Source organism: Ovis canadensis, chromosome X, assembly GCF_042477335.2.
Source record: "Ovis canadensis isolate MfBH-ARS-UI-01 breed Bighorn chromosome X, ARS-UI_OviCan_v2, whole genome shotgun sequence".
Taxonomy (NCBI): Eukaryota; Metazoa; Chordata; class Mammalia; order Artiodactyla; family Bovidae; genus Ovis; species Ovis canadensis.
Genome location: NC_091727.1, coordinates 130,301,820 through 130,319,699, shown reverse-complemented (window position 1 = coordinate 130,319,699; position 17,880 = coordinate 130,301,820). Strand labels below are relative to the sequence as shown.

General features: G+C 40.7%; 2 protein-coding genes across 4 annotated transcripts in view; one reads left to right on the top strand and one right to left on the bottom strand.

The window, feature by feature from the left end:
- NUP62CL (nucleoporin 62 C-terminal like) overlaps nt 1–13,394 on the bottom strand; it is a 104,519-nt gene extending 91,125 nt beyond the window's left edge. Inside the window, exon 1 of one of the 3 annotated variants that reach the window (XM_070292155.1) lies at nt 13,205–13,394. The gene's annotated coding sequence lies outside the window, so the exon portion shown is untranslated. Of the gene's footprint in view, nt 1–12,990 lie in introns of all 3 variants that reach the window. The other 2 variants (XM_070292157.1, XM_070292156.1) reach the window with 2 other exon arrangements.
- A 76-nt stretch (nt 13,395–13,470) lies between these two features.
- The window catches only part of DNAAF6 (dynein axonemal assembly factor 6), a 49,158-nt gene continuing 44,748 nt past the window's right edge, over nt 13,471–17,880 (top strand). The window contains exon 1 of the mRNA XM_070292158.1: nt 13,471–13,587. The gene's annotated coding sequence lies outside the window, so the exon portion shown is untranslated. The remainder of the gene's footprint in view (nt 13,588–17,880) is intronic.

The following is a 17,880-nucleotide window of genomic DNA, read 5'->3' as shown; positions in this document are numbered from 1 at the left end:
ATTATCATGTTATATGATTATATATACATATTTATGATATGCAAGTATATGGTAACATTACAAATGCTGACAGAAAAACTACTGTTGTCAAACCATTGTTCTGCTACTGTCATAGAAACTGATCCTTTCAGACTGGGTACTGTCATCAATGTGATACTGTAGATCAAATTAAAACTTCTGGTAGCCATCAAAGGGTGGAATTTTTCTGTGCTCTGGCATTTCTGGACTTTCTTTTCATTTGGAAGTAGTTTAAGAGTTACTTTGTTATTAGAATTTCTCTATTTAACGTAGCATGTACATTCAAATATTCTCTTCCTTAGGAATTTGAAAAATAAAATAAATGAAAATCACCTTTGGATTAAAAATGTCTCTTTGTCATTAAGAATTTGGAGTTAGAGATTATTTCCCTTCCATCTCATTAAGATCATATATCTGTCACATCCTTGTACTTAAAAAATTTTTTTTAATCTATTTTGCTTAACCAGTTTCTGACAAAAGTGTTTTAAATCTCTCATTATTATTCAGTTCAGTTCAGTTCAGTCGCTCAGTTGTGTCCGACTCTTTGTGACCCCATGAATTGCAGCACGCCAGGCCTCCCTGTCCATCACCATCTCCTGGAGTTCAGTCAGACTCAACGTCCATCTCATCCTCTGTCGTCCCCTTCTCCTCCTGCCCCCAATCCCTCCCAGCATCACGAAGAGGAGCCAAAAAGCCTCTTGATGAAAGTGAAAGAGGAGAGCGAAAAAGTTGGCCTAAAGCTCAACATCCCGAAAACGAAGATCATGGCATCCAGTCCCATCACTTCATGGGAAATAGATGGGGAAACAGTGGAAACAGTGTCAGACTTTATGTTGGGGGCTCCAAAATCAGTGCAGATGGTGACTGCAGCCATGAAATTAAAAGACGCTTACTCCTTGGAAGAAAAGTTATGACCAACATAGATAGTATATTCAAAAGCAAAGACATTACTTCGCCGACTAAGGTCCGTCTAGTCAAGGCTTTGGTTTTTCCTGTGGTCATGTATGGATGTGAGAGTTGGACTGTGAAGAAGGCAGAGTGCCGAAGAATTGATGCTTTTGAAGTGTGGTGTTGGAGAAGACTCTTGAGAGTCCCTTGGACTGCAAGGAGATCCAACCAGTCCATTCTGAAGGAGATCAGCCCAGGGATTTCTCTGGAAGGAATGATGCTAAAGCTGAAACTCCAGTACTTTGGCCACCTCATGAGAAGAGTTGTCTCATTGGAAAAGATTCTGATGCTGGGAGGGATTGGGGGCAGGAGGAGAAGGGGACGACAGAGGATGAGATGGCAGGATGGCATCACTGACTCGATGGACGTGAGTCTGAGTGAACTCCGGGAGTTGGTGATGGACAGGGAGGCTTGGTGTGCTGCGATTCCTGGGGTCGCAAAGAGTCGGACATGACTGAGTGACTGAACTGAACTGATAGTGTATATATATCTACTCTCTTTCAGAGTCCTTTCCCATATAGGTCCTTGCGAGCTAAGTCACTTCAGTTCAGTTCAGTTCAATCCCTCCCAGCATCAGTGTCTTTTCCAATGAGTCAGCTCTTCCCATGAGGTGGCCAAAGTACTGGAGTTTCAGCTTTAGCATCATTCCTTCCAGAGAAATCCCAGGACTGATCTCCTTCAGAATGCACTGGTTGGATCTCCTTGCAGTCCAAGGGACTCTCAAGAGTCTTCTCCAACACCACAGTTCAAAAGCATCAATTCTTCGGCACTCTGCCTTCTTCACAGTCCAACTCTCACATCCATACATGACCACAGGAAAAACCATAGCCTTAACTAGACGGACCTTAGTCGGCAAAGTAATGTCTCTGCTTTTGAATATACTATCTAGGTTGGTCATGACTTTTCTTCCAAGGAGTAAAGTCTTTTAATTTCATGGCTGCAGTCACCATCTGCACTGATTTTGGAGCCCCCAAAATAAAGTCTGACACTGTTTCCACTGTTTCCCCATCTATTTCCCATGAAGTGATGGGACCGGATGCCATGATCTTCGTTTTCGGGATGTTGAGCTTTGAGCCAACTTTTTCACTCTCCTCTTTCACTTTCATCAAGAGGCTTTTTAGTTCCTCTTCACTTTCTGCCATAAGGGTAGTGTCATCTGCATATCGGAGGTTATTGATATTTTTCCTGGCAATGTTGATTCCAGCTTGTGTTTCTTCCAGTCCAGCGTTTCTCATGATGTACTCTGCATATAAGCTAAATAAGCAGGGTGACAATATACAGCCTTGATGTACTCCTTTTCCTATTTGGAACCAGTCTGTTGTTCCATGTCCAGTTCTAACTGTTGCTTCCTGACCTGCATACAGATTTCTCGCTTCAGTGGTGTCCAACTCTTTGTGATGCTATGGACTGTAGCCCGCCAGGCTCCTCTGTCCATGGGATTTCCCAGGCAAGAATACTGCCGTCGGTTGCCATGCCCTCCTCCAGGTAATCTTCCCAACCCAGGGATCAAACCTGCAAGTTATTTACCACTAGCACTACCTGGGAACCCTATACAGGTCATTAGTGAAAGTGAAAGTGAAGTCACTCAGTCCTGTCCTACTCTTTGCGACCTCTTGGACTGTAGCCCACCAGGCTCCTCCATCCATGGGATTCTCCAGGCAAGAATACTGGAGTGGGTTGCCATTTCCCTCTCCAGGGAATCTTCCTGACCCAGTGATCAAGGCCAAGTTTCCCGCATTGCAGGCAGATGCTTTAACCTCTGAGCCACCAGGGAAGCATACAGGTCATTGCTGCTGCTGCTGCTGCTGCTGCTGCTAAGTTGTTTCAGTCGTGTCCGACTCTGTGTGACCCCATAGACAGCAGCCCACTAGGCTCCCCCGACCCTGGGATTCTCCAGGCAAGAACACTGGGGTGGGTTGCCATTTCCTTCTCCAATGCATGAAAGTGAAAAGTGAAAGTGAAGTCACTTGCTCAGTCGTGTCCGACTCTTAGCAACGCCATGGACTGAGGCCACGCGCCTCCTCCATCCACGGGACTTTCCAGGCAAGAGTACTGGAGTGGGGTGCCATTGCCTTCTCTGATACAGGTCATTACAGAGCACCAAATAGATTTCCCTGTGCTGTATATAGAACAGGTTCTTGTTATCTTTTATATATAGTAGTGTGTGTATAAGTCAATCCCAATCTACCAATCTATCCTCCCCCCAGATACCTAACTTTACCTACATTTATCAGTATAAATCTGATAAATATCAGATAAATCTCAAAAACAATGTTGACCTTAAAAAATTTGCAGAAGAATAAACACAGTAGACTGTTTTTGTAAATGTTAAAGGACATACAAACAATATATTACAAATCAATTATGGTCATCTATGTTTGAGAGCACTTAAAAACAAGGAAAAATATTTAATAACTTCAGAAGAACAAATATCTCTGGGATGGGAAGGAAATGTGGCTGGGAAGGGGTACAAAGAGGTAGTGTTTTAGCTTTATGTTTAATTTTAGTGTAATGTTTGGTTCTTTAAAAAAAACAGTGCCTAATGAAAATATAGCAAAAGGTTAACACTTGCTAAATCTTTGGTAGTACATGGATGATAATGTATAACAATCTGTACTTTTTTGTTTGAAATATTTTACAACTTTAGAAAGTGGGGCTAGTTAATGTTTTAGAATGACAGAAAACAAGACAGTTTGTATGCTTTGAAAACAGGGAATGTGTTAATAATACAGACCAATTATAGATTTTATTCTCCCAGTCAACTTAATTGATTCCTTTATAAAAATTTAAATTACAAATGAATACACACTCAAATAATCTTTGAAAAAGATATTCAAAAAGAAAGCTAATCACCATGACTGTTATTATGGCACTTGAATCTGCTTTGATTCATATATTTTCTTAAAGTGTATCCTTTTAAAAATGTCCATATTTATTAGTTTTAAAATACATTCAACCTAACTCATGCATATAATGAATATCCTGGTTGATAACGGCTACTCCAGCACATAGAAACATAGATGGGCAAATCCATACATTCAACAGGGCAAAAACTCACAGTTCAGGTCCAGATCACTGGCCTTCCTGTTAGGATTCCTCTTGAGTGTATGGAAGGTAAAAGTTATACATATGGTTTTAAATAGCCAAGACTTTACAGTGTTATCAATAACATGGAATAATCAGAACTAAATCTTCTGCTGTTGGCTTAGTTTAGGCTGAGTAAATTATGGACATCTCACTTTATGGAATATCAAGGTGCCATCAATAATTAAAAACATGAGGACTATAAATAACACAGAAAAAATTCCCAGAACTGTATTAAATAAAAGGAACAAAGCATTGTATAAACAGGAATTAAGATCGTGCAAAAAAAATCAATACATTTGGATAAAATAGGAAAGAAACAGAAATATCAGTTCTATCTTGGTAATAGAATTGAGGGAAATCTTTCATCTTTAATTTCTTCTACTTCTGGCTTAATAAATTATTTAATTAGTGTTTTAAAACAGTTTATATATTATAAAATAATTAGAATTAGCTAAATTATATCGCTTTGTAACACCTATAAGTCACAGAAAAACATTTAGTTGTCTTTTTTATCTTTTGAATCTCTCAAGTTTCCCTACTTTAAGACCAAACTAGCAGTCAAAGCCAGAAAAAAAGGCAATGCCAAACAATGTTCAAACTACCGCACAACTGCACTCATCTCACATGCTAGCAAAGTAATGCTCAAAATTCTCCAAGCCAGGCCTCAACATTACATGCACTGTGAACTTCAAATGTTCAAGCTAGACTGAGAAAAGGCCGCTGGATCATTGAAAAAGCAAGAGAGTTCCAGAAAAAAACATCTACTTTTGGTTTATTGACTACGCCAAAGCCTTTGACTGTATGGATAACAACAAACTGTGAAAATTCTTAAAGAAATGGGAATACCACACCACCTGACCTGCCTCCTGAGAAATCTGTATGCAGGTCAAGAAGTAACAGTTAGAACCCGACATGGAACAACAGATTGGTTCCAAATTGGGAAAGGAGTATTTCAAAGCTGTATATTGTCACCCTGCTTATTTAACTTCTATGCAGAGTACATCATGAGAAATGCTGGGCTGGAAGAAGTACAAGCTGGAATCAAGATTGCCGGGAGAAATATCAATAACCTCATATATGCAGATGACACCACCCTTATGGCAGAAAGTGAAGAACTAAAGGGCCTCTTGATGAAAGTGAAAAGGGAGAGTGAAAAAGTTGGCTTAAAACTCAACGTTCAGAAAACTAAGATCATGGTGTCCGGTCCCATGACTTCATGACAAGTAGATGAGGAAACAATGGAAACAGTGAGAGACGTTGCTTTTGGGGGTTCCAAAATCACTGCAGATGGTGACTGCAGCCATAAAGTTAAAAGACGCTTACTCATTGGAAGGAAAGTTATGACCAGCCTAGACAGCATATTAAAAAGCAGAGACATTACTTTGCCAAGAAAGGTCTGTCTAGTCAAAGCTATGGTTTTTCCAATAGTCATGTATGGATGTGAGAGTTGGACTACAAAGAAAGCTGAGTGCCAAAGAATTGATGCTTTTGAACTGTGGTGCTGGAGACTCTTTAGAGTCCCTTGGACTGCAAGGAGATCAAACCAGTCAATCCTAAAGGAAATCAGTCCTGAATATTCATTGGAAGGACTGATGCTGAAGCTGAAACTCGAATACTTTGGCTACTTGATGGGAAGAACTGACTCATTTGAAAAGACCCTGATGCTGGGAAAGATTGAGGGCAGGAGGAAAAGGGGACGACAGAAGATGAGATAGATGCATGGCATCACCAACTGGATGGACATGAATTTGAATAATTTCCAAGTTCCGGGAGTTGGGGATGGACAGGGAAGGCTGGCATGCTGCAGTCCATGGGGTAGCAAAGAGTCGGACACGACTGAGCAACTGAACTGAACTGATGGATTCAACCTTGCAGGGGCAAAATGAAGAGACAGTTATAGCCTTAAACATAAATAGCATTTGTTTCCCAAGAAGAAAAATATTATTTATTAAATATTTGTGCATCTGGTGCCTTGCCCAGCACTTTATATTTGCTATATGAACCTTTGCGGGGAGCCCACCACAGAGGGAAAGAGCCAGTTCCTGTAGTAAGCCAGGGAAACCTGCATTTGTAACAAACAACGTAAATAATTCCTAAACACACAAAAGTTTGAAAACCAATGATCTAAGAATAGAGTTTTCAAACTGTGAATGATAATTCATTAGTGGGTAGTGGTCCACATTTAAATATATATACATACACACACACATATAAAATTGGAAGTTTCAGAGAATTTTTCCAGAATTCCACAACACACACCTGTTAACACCGGGCAGAAAGGGGACGTGGGAAGCGTAAGTGAAACCGCAGCAACTGTAAAAGCAGTGCTTAGGGGAAAGTTACAGGCATACCTCAAGAAACAAGAAAAAAGTCAAATAAATAACCTAACTCTACACCTAAAGCAACCAGAAAAGGAAGAAATGAAGAATCCCAGGGTTAGTAGAAGGAAAGAAATTTGAAAAATTAGGGCAAAAATAAATGCAAAAGAAACAAAAGAGACCATAGCAAAAATGAACAAAGCCAAAAGCTGGTTCTTTGAAAGGATAAATAAAACTGAAAAACCATTAGCCAGACTCATCAAGAAACAAAGGGAGAAAAAAATCAATAAAATTCGAAATGAAAATGGAGAGATCACAACAGACAACACAGAAATACAAAGGATATAAGAGACTGCTATCAGCAATTATATGCCAACAAAATGGACAACTTGGAAGAAATGGACAAATTCTTAGAAAAGTACAACTTTCCAAAACTGAACCAGGAAGAAATAGAAAATCTTAACAGACCCATCACAAGCACGGAAATTGAAATTGTAATCAGAAATCCTCCAGCAAACAAAAGCCTAGGTCCACACGGCTTCACAGCTGAATTCTACCAAAAATGTACAGAAAAGATAACACCTATCCTACTCAAACTCTTCCAGAAAATTGCAGAGGAAGGGAAACTTCCAAACTCATTCTATGAGGCCACCATCACCCTAATACCAAAACCTGACAAAGATGCCAGAAAAAAGAGAAAACTACAGGCCAATATCACTGATGAATATAGATGTAAAAATCCTTAACAAAATTCTAGCAATCAGAATCCAACAGCACATTAAAAAGATCATACATCATGACCAAGTGGGCTTTATCCCACGGATGCAAGGATTCTTCATATCTGCCAACCAATCAATGTAATACCCACATTAACAAATTAAAAAATAGAAGCCATATGATTATCTCAATCGATGCAGAGAAAGCCTTTGACAAAATTCAACATCCATTTACGATAAAAACTCTCCAGAAAGCAGGAATAGAAGGAACATTCCTCAACATAATAAAAGCTATATATGACAAACCCACAGCAAACATTATCCTCAATGGTGAAAAGTTGAAAGCATTTCTCCTAAAGTCAGGAACAAGACAAGGGTGCCCACTCTCACCACTACTGTTCAACATAGATTTGGAAGTTTTGGCCACAGCAATCAGAGCAGAAAAAGAAATAAAAGGAATCCAAATTGGAAAAGAAGACGTAAAACTCTGTTTGCAGATGACATGATCCTCTACATAGAAAACCCTAAAGACTCCACCAGAAAATTACTAGAGCTAATCAGTGAATATAATAAAGGTGCAGGATATAAAATCAACACACAGAAGTCCCTTGCATTCCTATACATTAATAATGAGAAAATAGAAAGAGAAATTAAGGAAACAATTCCATTCACCATTGCAACGAAAAGAATAAAATACTTAGGAATATATCTACCTAAAGAAACTAAAGACCTATATATGTAAAACTACAAAACACTGGTGAAAGAAATCAAAGAGGACACTAATAGATGGAGAAATGTACCATGTTCATGGATCAGAAGAATCAATAGAGTGAAAATGATTATACTACCCAAAACAATCTATAGATTCAATGCAATCCCTATCAAGCTACCAATGTTATTTTTCACAGAGCTAGACCAAATAACTTCACAGTTTGTATGAAAATACAAAAAACCTTGAATAGCCAAAGCAATCTTGAGAAAGAAGAATGGAACTGGAGGAATCAACTTGCCTGACTTCAGGCTCTACTACAAAGCCACAGTCATCAAGACAGTATGGTACTGGCACAAAGACAGAAATATAGATCAATGGAACAAAATAGAAAGCCCAGAGATAAATCCATGCACCTGTGGACACCTTTTCTTTGACAAAGGAGGCAAGAATATACAATGGATTAAAGACAATCTCTTTAACAAGTGGTGCTGGGAAAACTGGTCAACCACTTGTAAAAGAATGAAACTAGAACACTTTCTAACACCATACACAAAAATAAACTCAAAATGGATTAAAGATCTAAACATAAGACCAGAAACTATAAAACTCCAGAGGAGAACATAGGCAAAACACTCTCCGACATAAATCACAGCAAGATCCTCTATGACCCACCTCCCAGAATAGTGGAAATAAAAGCAAAAATAAACAAATGGGATGTAATTAAAATTAAAAGCTTCTGCACAACAAAGGAAACTCTAAGCAAGGTGAAAAGACAGCCTTCAGAATGGGAGAAAATAATAGCAAATGAAGCAACTGACAAACAACTAATCTCAAAAATATACAAGCAACTCCTGAAGCTCAATTCCAGAAAAATAAACGACCAATCAAAAAATGGGCCAAAGAACTAAATAGACATTTCTCCAAAGAAGACATACGAATGGCTAACAAACACATGAAAAGATGCTCAACATCACTCATTATTAGAGAAATTCAAATCAAGACCACAATGAGGTACCACTTCACACCAGTCAGAATGTCTGAGATCCAAAAATCTGCAAGCAATAAATGCTGGAGAGGGTGTGGAGAAAAGGGAACCCTCCTACACTGTTGGTGGGAATGCAAACTAGTACAGCCACTATGGAGAACAGTGTGGAGATTCCTTAAAAAATTGCAAATAGAACTACCTTATGACCCAGCAATCCCACTGCTGGGCATACACACTAAGGAAACCAGAATGGAAAGAGACACATGTACCCCAATGTTCATCGCAGCACTGTTTATAATAGCCAGGACATGGAAACAACCTAGATGTCCATCAGCAGATGAATGGATAAGAAAGCTGTGGTACATATACACAATGGAGTATTACTCAGCTGTTAAAAAGAATTCATTTGAATCAGTTCTGATGAGATGGATGAAACTGGAGCCGATTATACAGAGTGAAGTAAGCCAGAAAGAAAAACACCAATACAGTATAGTAACGCATATATATGGAATTTAGAAAGATGGTAATGATAACCCTATATGCAAGACAGCAAAAGAGACAAAGATATATAGAACAGTCTTTTGGACTCTGTGGGAGAGGGCAAGGGTGGGAAAATTTGGGAGAATGGCACTGAAACATGTATAATATCATATAAGAAATGAATCGCCAGTCCAGGTTTGATGCAGGATACAGGATGCTTGGGGCTGGTGCACTGGGATGACCCAGAGGAATGGTACGGGGAGGGAGGTGGGAGGCGGGTTCAGGATTGGAACACGTGTACACCTGTGGCGGATTCATATTGATGTATGGCAAAACCAATACAATATTGTAGAGTAATTAGCCTCCAACTAAAATATATTTAAATTAAAAAAAAAAAGAAACCTCAGCAAAATCTCCTTACCCCCCTGGCCACCGAGCCAACCCTTCAGTCCCCCTGCTCCATGTTGGAGGGAGAATAAGAAAGATAAAAGCAATCATGAAAGAAGAGACATCATAGCTTACATAACTTTAGCTCCACAAGTATCTGAGTTAATTAATATTTAATATACTTCAACTCCGATCACCTACAGTAATAAAGGGAATTACGGTATAGGCAAAGATGGGCTCGATAAAGTACATAAATGGTCTGGACCTAACAGAAGCAGAAGATATTAAGAAGAGGTGGCAAGAATACACAGAAGAACTGTACAAGAAAGATCTTCACGACCCAGATAGTCATGATGGTGTGATCACTCATCTAGAGCTAGATATCCTGGAATGTGAAGTCAAGTGGGCTCTAGAAAGCATCACTACGAACAAAGCTAGTGGAGGTGATGGAATTCCAGTTGAGCTCTTTCAAATCCTGAAAGATGATGCTGTGAAAGTGCTGCACTCAATATGCCAGCAAATTTGGAAAACTCAGCAGTGGCCACAGGACTGGAAAAGCTCAGTTTTCATTCCAATCCCAAAGAAAGGCAATGCCAAAGAATGCTCCAACTACCGCACAATTGCACTCATCTCACATGCTAGTAAAGTAATTCTCAAAATTCTCCAAGCCAGGCTTCAGCAATACTTGAACCATGAACTTCCAGATGTTCAAGCTGGTTTTAGAAAAGGTAGAGGAACCAGAGATCAAATTGCCAACATCCACTGGATCATGGAAAAAGCAACAGAGTTCCAGAAAAACATCTATTTCTGCTTTATTGACTATGCCAAAGCCTTTGACTGTGTGGATCACAAAAAACTGTGGAAAATTCTGAGAGAGATGGGAATACCAGACCACCTGACCTGCCTCTTGAGAAATCTGTATGCAGGTCAGGAAGCAACAGTTAGAACTGGACATGGAACAACAGACTGGTTCCAAATAGGAAAAGGAGTATGTCAAGACTGTATATTGTCACCCTGCTTATTTAACTTATATGCAGAGTACATCATGAGAAACGCTGGACTGGAAGAAACACAATCTGGAATCAAGATTGCCAGGAGAAATATCAATAACCTCAGATATGCAGATGACACCACCCTTATGGCAGAAAGTTAAGAGGAGCCAAAAAGCCTCTTGATGAAAGTGAAAGAGGAGAGCGAAAAAGTTGGCTTAAAGCTCAACATCCCGAAAACGAAGATCATGGCATCCGGTCCCATCACTTCATGGGAAATAGATGGGGAAACAGTGGAAACAGTGTCAGACTTTATTTTGGGGGCTCCAAAATCAGTGCAGATGGTGACTGCAGCCATGAAATTAAGATGCTTACTCCTTGGAAGAAAAATTATGACCAACCTAGATAGTATATTCAAAAGCAGAGACATTAGTTTGCCGACTAAGGTCCATCTAGTCAAGGTGAAGTCGCTCAGTCGTGTCTGACTCTTTGCAACCCTGTGAATTGTAGCCTACCAGGCTCCTCCATCCATGGGATTCTCCAGGCAAGAATACTGGAGTGGGTTGCCATTCCCCTCTCCAAGGTCTGACTAGTCAAGGCTATGTTTTCCTTTGTGGTCATGTATGGATGTGAGAGTTGAACTGTGAAGAAGGCTGAGTGCTGAAGAATTGATGCTTTTAAACTATGGTGTTGGAGAAGACTCTTGAGAGTCCCTTGGACTGCAAGGAGATCCAACCAGTCCATTCTGAAGGAGATCAGCCCTGGGATTTCTTTGGAAGGAATAATGCTAAAGCTGAAGCTCCAGTACTTTGGCCACTTCATGCGAAGAGTTGACTCATTGGAAAAGACTGTGATGCTGGGAGGGATTGGGGGCAGGAGGAGAAGGGAAAGACAGAGGATGAGATGGCTGGATGGCTGGATGGACGTGAGTCTGGGTGAACTCCGCGAGTTGGTGATGGACAGGGAGGTGTGGCGTGCTGAGGTTCATGGAGTCGCAGAGTCGGACACGACTGAGCGACTGAACTGAACTGAACTGAACTTGGCCAAAAAGCCAAAAATTTAGCCAAAACTTAAATGTTCTACGTTCACTTTTTGTTTTCTGTGGTAATAACAAGTAGAATAGACAAATTACTCAAGCTTTACTATTTACCAGAGAGCAGAAAGAAGGAAAACAATTTAGTTAATTTATAACTGAATTCCAAGCCCTGGAAAACCAACAGTAACCATTCATTAAAGCCGCCCTATCTCTCCTCAGTTCAGTTCAGTTCCGTTCAGTTCAGTCTCTCAGGCTCCTTCGTGTCCGACTCTTTGCGGACCCCATGAATCGCAGCAGCCAGGCCTCCCTGTCCATCACCAACTCCCGGAGTTCACTCAGACTCATGTCCATCGAGTGTCCGTGATGCCATCCAGCCATCTCATCCTCGGTCGTCCCCTTCTCCTCCTGCCCCCAATCCCTCCCAGCATCAGAGTCTTTTCCAATGAGGCAACTCTTCACATGAGGTGGCCAAAGTGCTGGAGTTTCAGCTTTAGCATCATTCCTTCCAAAGAACACCCAGGGCTGATCTCCTTCAGAATGGACTGGTTGGATCTCCTTGCAGTCCAAGGGACTCTCAAGAGTCTTCTCCAACCCCACAGTTCAAAGGCATCAATTCTTCAGCGCTCAGCCTTCTCCACAGTCCAACTCTCACATCCATACATGACCACAGGAAAAACCATAGCCTTGACTAGACGGACCTTAGTCGGCAAAGTAATGTCTCTGCTTTTGAATATACTATCTAGGTTGGTCATAACTTTTCTTCCAAGGAGTAAGCGTCTTTTAATTTCATGGCTGCAATCACCATCTGCAGTGATTTTGGAGCCAATAAATAAATAAATAAATAAATAAATAAAGTCTGACTCTGTTTCCACTGTTTCTCCTCGTTTACAACACACAAATACTGTATGAAGCGACCCACTAGCGAACACAGCCGGTCGTTTCCGAACACTGGAAATATTTATTGAGCTAAACAAACCACAGGACTCTGGAGAAACGAGGGTCACAACGGAACTTCTAGACGAAGGGCAAACACTCCGATAGTCAAGCAATGACAAACCCGCGGAACGCCTGCGTTTCTCCACTCCAAGGCGGGAAACGCGGGGGCACGGAGTCCCGCGACGTTCCAGGGAGTGGGACCAACACGTAGCTCCTGCCCTCTAGTAGCCTCAGGGCAGCAGAAGAGGCGCTCCCCATTGTGGCTCCGGATCCCGAAGGCTTGCACACCACAGGAGGTGGGAGGGGGGAATGCGATCCCACCCTACACACACATACACACAAACACACACAAACGTTTTAAGTTGGGATGTTACTCACAACACGCGTCTCTAACACTGGCCAGAAAGGGGGCGTGGAGAGCGCGAGTGAATCCGCAGCAAAATCTCTATCCCCGGGCCACCGTGCCCACCCTTCCGTCCCCCTGCTCCAGATCGGCGGGAGAACAAGCAGTCCGACCTAGAATTCACGCTCAGGAAAAAAGTAAGGAGGGAACTGGCTGATGCCCGGAACAAACGAAACCCTGCAAACTTACCCTGGTGGCACTTCGAAGTAAATCGTGAAGCGGCTGAGACTGCGAGAGGCGGGGTCGGGGCCTTCTGGGGCCGGAAAAAACCGGTCTCCACAGTGGGCGCGTCCCCTCTGGAGCTACGCTCACAGAGACCGACGCTTAAAGGGGTAGACCTAGTTAATTAGAAAGGGCGGTTACGGACCCCAACTGGCACGGGCTCCGATTGGTTGATTCCCACGAGGGGTCAAAGAAGACTCCTCTATGATTGGCCAGCAAAGTCAAGCGGGAACCCGGAGGTGGGGGTTGGGGGAGTTGGGAAACAAAGTTGTTACCCAGGCAACAGAGCGACGCAGAGCTCTCCGCGGTTTCTTTTCGGAGCCAAGAGAGCCACCCCAAAAGTGACACAGGTGAGGAAACCTGACCCTTAGGAGGGGAAAAGACGGGGTCCTCAGATACCTTAGCTATCCGAGAAACTAGGGAGGCCTCTAAATACTAACGGCGCTGAGATACCCCGCAAACGCCACAAGTTGCAGATAAAACAGTCTTGTTCTAAATCCCCCCAGCCTTTGGTGCTAGAAGCAGCATTCAGCTTTAACAAAACTCAGTCTATTAGAATGTGAGTGATATGAGCCAGTTTTACTAGACAAGGGATGGATGCTTCTTGAATGTCAGAAGGCCAAAATGAGCCTGTGACGCCTTACCCACGTCTTTAGACACTCACACGCACTTAATGGTTGTATCGCTAATCTGAGAGTGAAAACTTTTTCCTTGTAGGTAGATCTGGGTGCTCCAAGTTGGAGCAGCCAGTGTACTTTTTGTTTTACACGTATAGGCATGATTTATCTTGGACCAGCATGCTTGGTTGCGATATATTTTTAGGGGATATTTTGCTGTTCAGACTGTCCCTTGCTACGTGGACAATGCCCTGTGTGAGGGAATGTGAATGCTGTGGCCTGAGAGCTCTAAGGAATGTTGGTCAGATCAGTTGAGTGAGAAGCGGTCAGACGGCACTTGGGGGTCTGGAGCGTGGTGTGTAAAAGACTACTTGTACCTACCAAACCTGCTACTCACCAAGGGCTGATTGAGATAGCATTATATTGTTGTTGAACTGTTCGCATCAAAAGGTAACAGACTGTGACAAAAAAAAAATCTGGGTGAGGGTCGAGAATAGAGTTTGAGCCGAGAGTTAGGGGTCATTCCTCCTAAGAGCTTTGATTCAGAACAGAGACTATTTCCTGAAGAAATGAATAAAACAGACCTGTTGACTTGGGGAGAAAATTTAAAAGTACTAAAGGACAATGAGCCATATCAACTTTTCAGATAAAGGTGAAGTATGGGAATGGGACAGAAACAACAACAAAAATTATTGGCAAGTGTATTAAGTTTGGCTAAAATAAAAAATAGTGGATATAGGAAATAGTAAATCAAGCAGCTCATTTTTTGACCTTAATGTTTATGAAATATCCCAGGTACTTTCAAAAATCATCTTCCATTAAATATTTTTAAATTGTAATTAAAACTCTGTTAAGTCCCCATAGTTACTTCCGACTTAGTACACTTGATGGCAGTGAAAGTTAGAGACCTAAAATAAGAAAATTATTCTTGGTATTTTAAAAACAAAGTCAAAATGAATTAGTTTTAATAGTCGGGGAGGGACTTCCCTGGTGGTTCAGTGGTTAAGATTCCATGCTCTCACTGAAGGGGTCACCAGTTCCATCACTGGTCGGGAAGTTCCTAAAGCATGCACAGGCATAGTGCAGCCAAAAAAGAAGGAAAACAAAAATAGGGAAGCATTGAAGTGTATAGTTGTCAAAAATGTAAAAAAAAAAAAAAAAAAAACCCAGTTAACCAGTACATTATAATTTAACTCAGACATAGGCAGCAATGATGCTTACTTTTGTGTTTTTTGGAAGAATTTTAATACAGGAATCATTAAATAAGGCACTATGTAAATAAAATTGCAGAAGATATGCCAATTTTAAGAGAGTAAACGAATTTTTAATACTTTCAAATCATTCAGCTGTAAACAGCACTCTGCATGGGGATATGTGTTAACCTATTAAACAGGTTCCCAAATGATAATATTTGGTGTTTATTACTCTAATTTTATTTGCTATATAAACTTGAATCAATAAGATATCATTTCTTTTTGAATAGTGTGTAGTTCAGAGTTTTCACCAATTTAACCTAAACTTTCCTGCGATTAGTTCAAGTCAGAGAGCCATTCCTATTGACACTGTAAAAATAAAAAGAAATAAAAGGTAAAAATAAAAAGGAAGCATGACCCCAGCCCTCTTAACTACAGTCTAATCTCAAGTTATCGATATTATTGTTTCAGTACTATCAGTCTGGAGTAATCCTATTTGATCTTGTTTAGTCCCTAAATGGCTCCAATATTTTGGTTAAAGAGCTTATACTGAAGCATTGTAATTAAAACTCTGCCCCTTTAGCTCACTGTGGCTAGTAACAAGAGAGATCCCCCCATTACCTGTGAAGGCCCTAAGGTTTCAAGTTGATGTGGGAAAAATGAAAGGTACTGTCTAGAAAACCCTGTCACTGGAACTGGCCAGCAAAAGAGTGCTGCTACTGCTGCTGCAGCTGCTTAAGTCACTTCAGTCGTGTCCGACTCTGTGTGACCTCATAGACGGCAGCCGACCAGGTGCCTCTGTCCCTGGGATTCTCCAGGCAAGAATACTGGAGTCGGTTGCCATTTCCTTTTCCAATGCATGAAAGTGAAGTCGCTCAGCTGTGTCTGACTCTTCGCTACCCCATGGACTGCAGCCCACCAGGCTCCTCCGTCCATGGGATTTTCCAGGCAAGAGCACTGGAGTGGGGTGCCATTGCCTTCTCCGAAAAGCGAGTGAGAGAAAACAAAAGGGGGAGAGGTCTAGAAAATTTATTTTCTATATAACCAAACTTCAAAGAAAACATTTAGCAATATATTTTTTAAATGAAATTCCTAGTTAAACTGGCCTTAAATTTATTCCTGGACTGTTTAAGTGGCAATGCCAGAAAAATCACTATGCTCTCACTACTGTAAGCAAAAGGAAGAATACATTCCAAAGTACAAAGGCAGGAGATTATAGGGTATGTTTAATTAGAAGTTCAGTTTTTAACAGAATGCAGATTACGTGTAGGAGAATAATAGGAAGGAAAGGCAGAAAATTAGGCTGGGGTTATATCCTGAAGGTCCTTGATTGCCAGGCTCAAAATGAACTTTATATCAAATTTACAAATAAAAGATAGTCCTACAAATAAATAACAGTGCATAACTCATAAAAAGGCATCTTGCTCTAATTTTTCCAGTGTGATCTATTTGTATCAAATGAATTACAATAGGTTTTTAATAGCTTAATGAATTATTCTTGATTTGTTAGACTTCAAAAAAAGCTAGTAGAATCTTCATTTCCATTGAACTTAGAATATAGTTTTCTAACAATTCAAATTCTTGTTTTTCTCTTTAGACACTTTTAGTTCTTTGATTAATAGTGCTGATTCTTTTGTTTGTTGGAATACAATATCGAGAAGCTTGTCATGGTTTATTATTTTGTGCTTATAGGTGATTGTTATAGTTGCTATGGTAAAAATTATTTTTGCTGGCATGCCAACTTCATTATGATATTTCTACTACAATCTATCTAAGTATGAATATATGCCATTCTATGCCAGCATGATTTGGAATTTAAGAAGTCTGATTCCTAATATACTTCATATATAAAGAGCATTATTAAAAATTATTGTGATTTGTATTACATCCCAAGGAGTGGTATTCCCTTCAAAGCAGTCGCTTTGGGAGACTATCCACTTATTATAATGCTGTTGTTATTGCTAAAATTACCTTTGAAACTACTCTTTTAGAATCGCCTTAAGGCTTGTAGCTCATTCTTTTGAATATCCTCAAATATCAGATCTTCATAGTTTGAAAGTAGATGTGATATCTAGATATAGCTAGAAATCACTTGGAGACAAATCTGATGTGGAGTGATACCATAACGACACCTGGTTTTTTTTGGTGATACATATGAAGGCAATTCCAAAATATTTTGAGCATTGATAGCATAACTTCCATCAATGTATAACCTTCCAAGATGACTAGGAAATCAACTTTTGTATGAATTTAATCATGCTTTGTTCAGTATTCGCCAACTGCTGACTACATGCCAGCTCTAGTTACTGAAGACACTCAGCTTCCAGGTGTAGCTTCCCATTGCCCACACTGCTCTGTTTCTCACCAAATGAGAACAAGGCCAGAGGTACTTCCCCACTGATGCGCATTTAGAATTAATCTGCTTTTCCTAAATACAGTATCCAATGTACCTAATGAACTGCAGCCTTCCTTCATAACCTCTCCTGGGACATTAGAAAGCCTCTGATGGAGTGTCTGGTTCCTCTTCTCTTTTCTAGCTGTAATGTTGAACCCTACCATATTCTGAACCTTTCTCTGGCTTCCAACTCCCACCTCAAGAACCCCACCCTGCCTCCTGTACCCCTACCTGTGGACCAGGGTCCTGCTTTACCTAAATAGACCTCGCTGTAATCATGGCTATTCAACCTTTCTGCTGAAACACTGTTCATGTCCTGAAACTCTTGCTGCCATGTCACTGCCAAGCTGATGAGTATGCATGAATAGCAGTTCTCATTGCTATCTCAGATGCTGTATTTGGGACTTCTGAATGCCCTTCTTCTGGATTAGCTCTGCT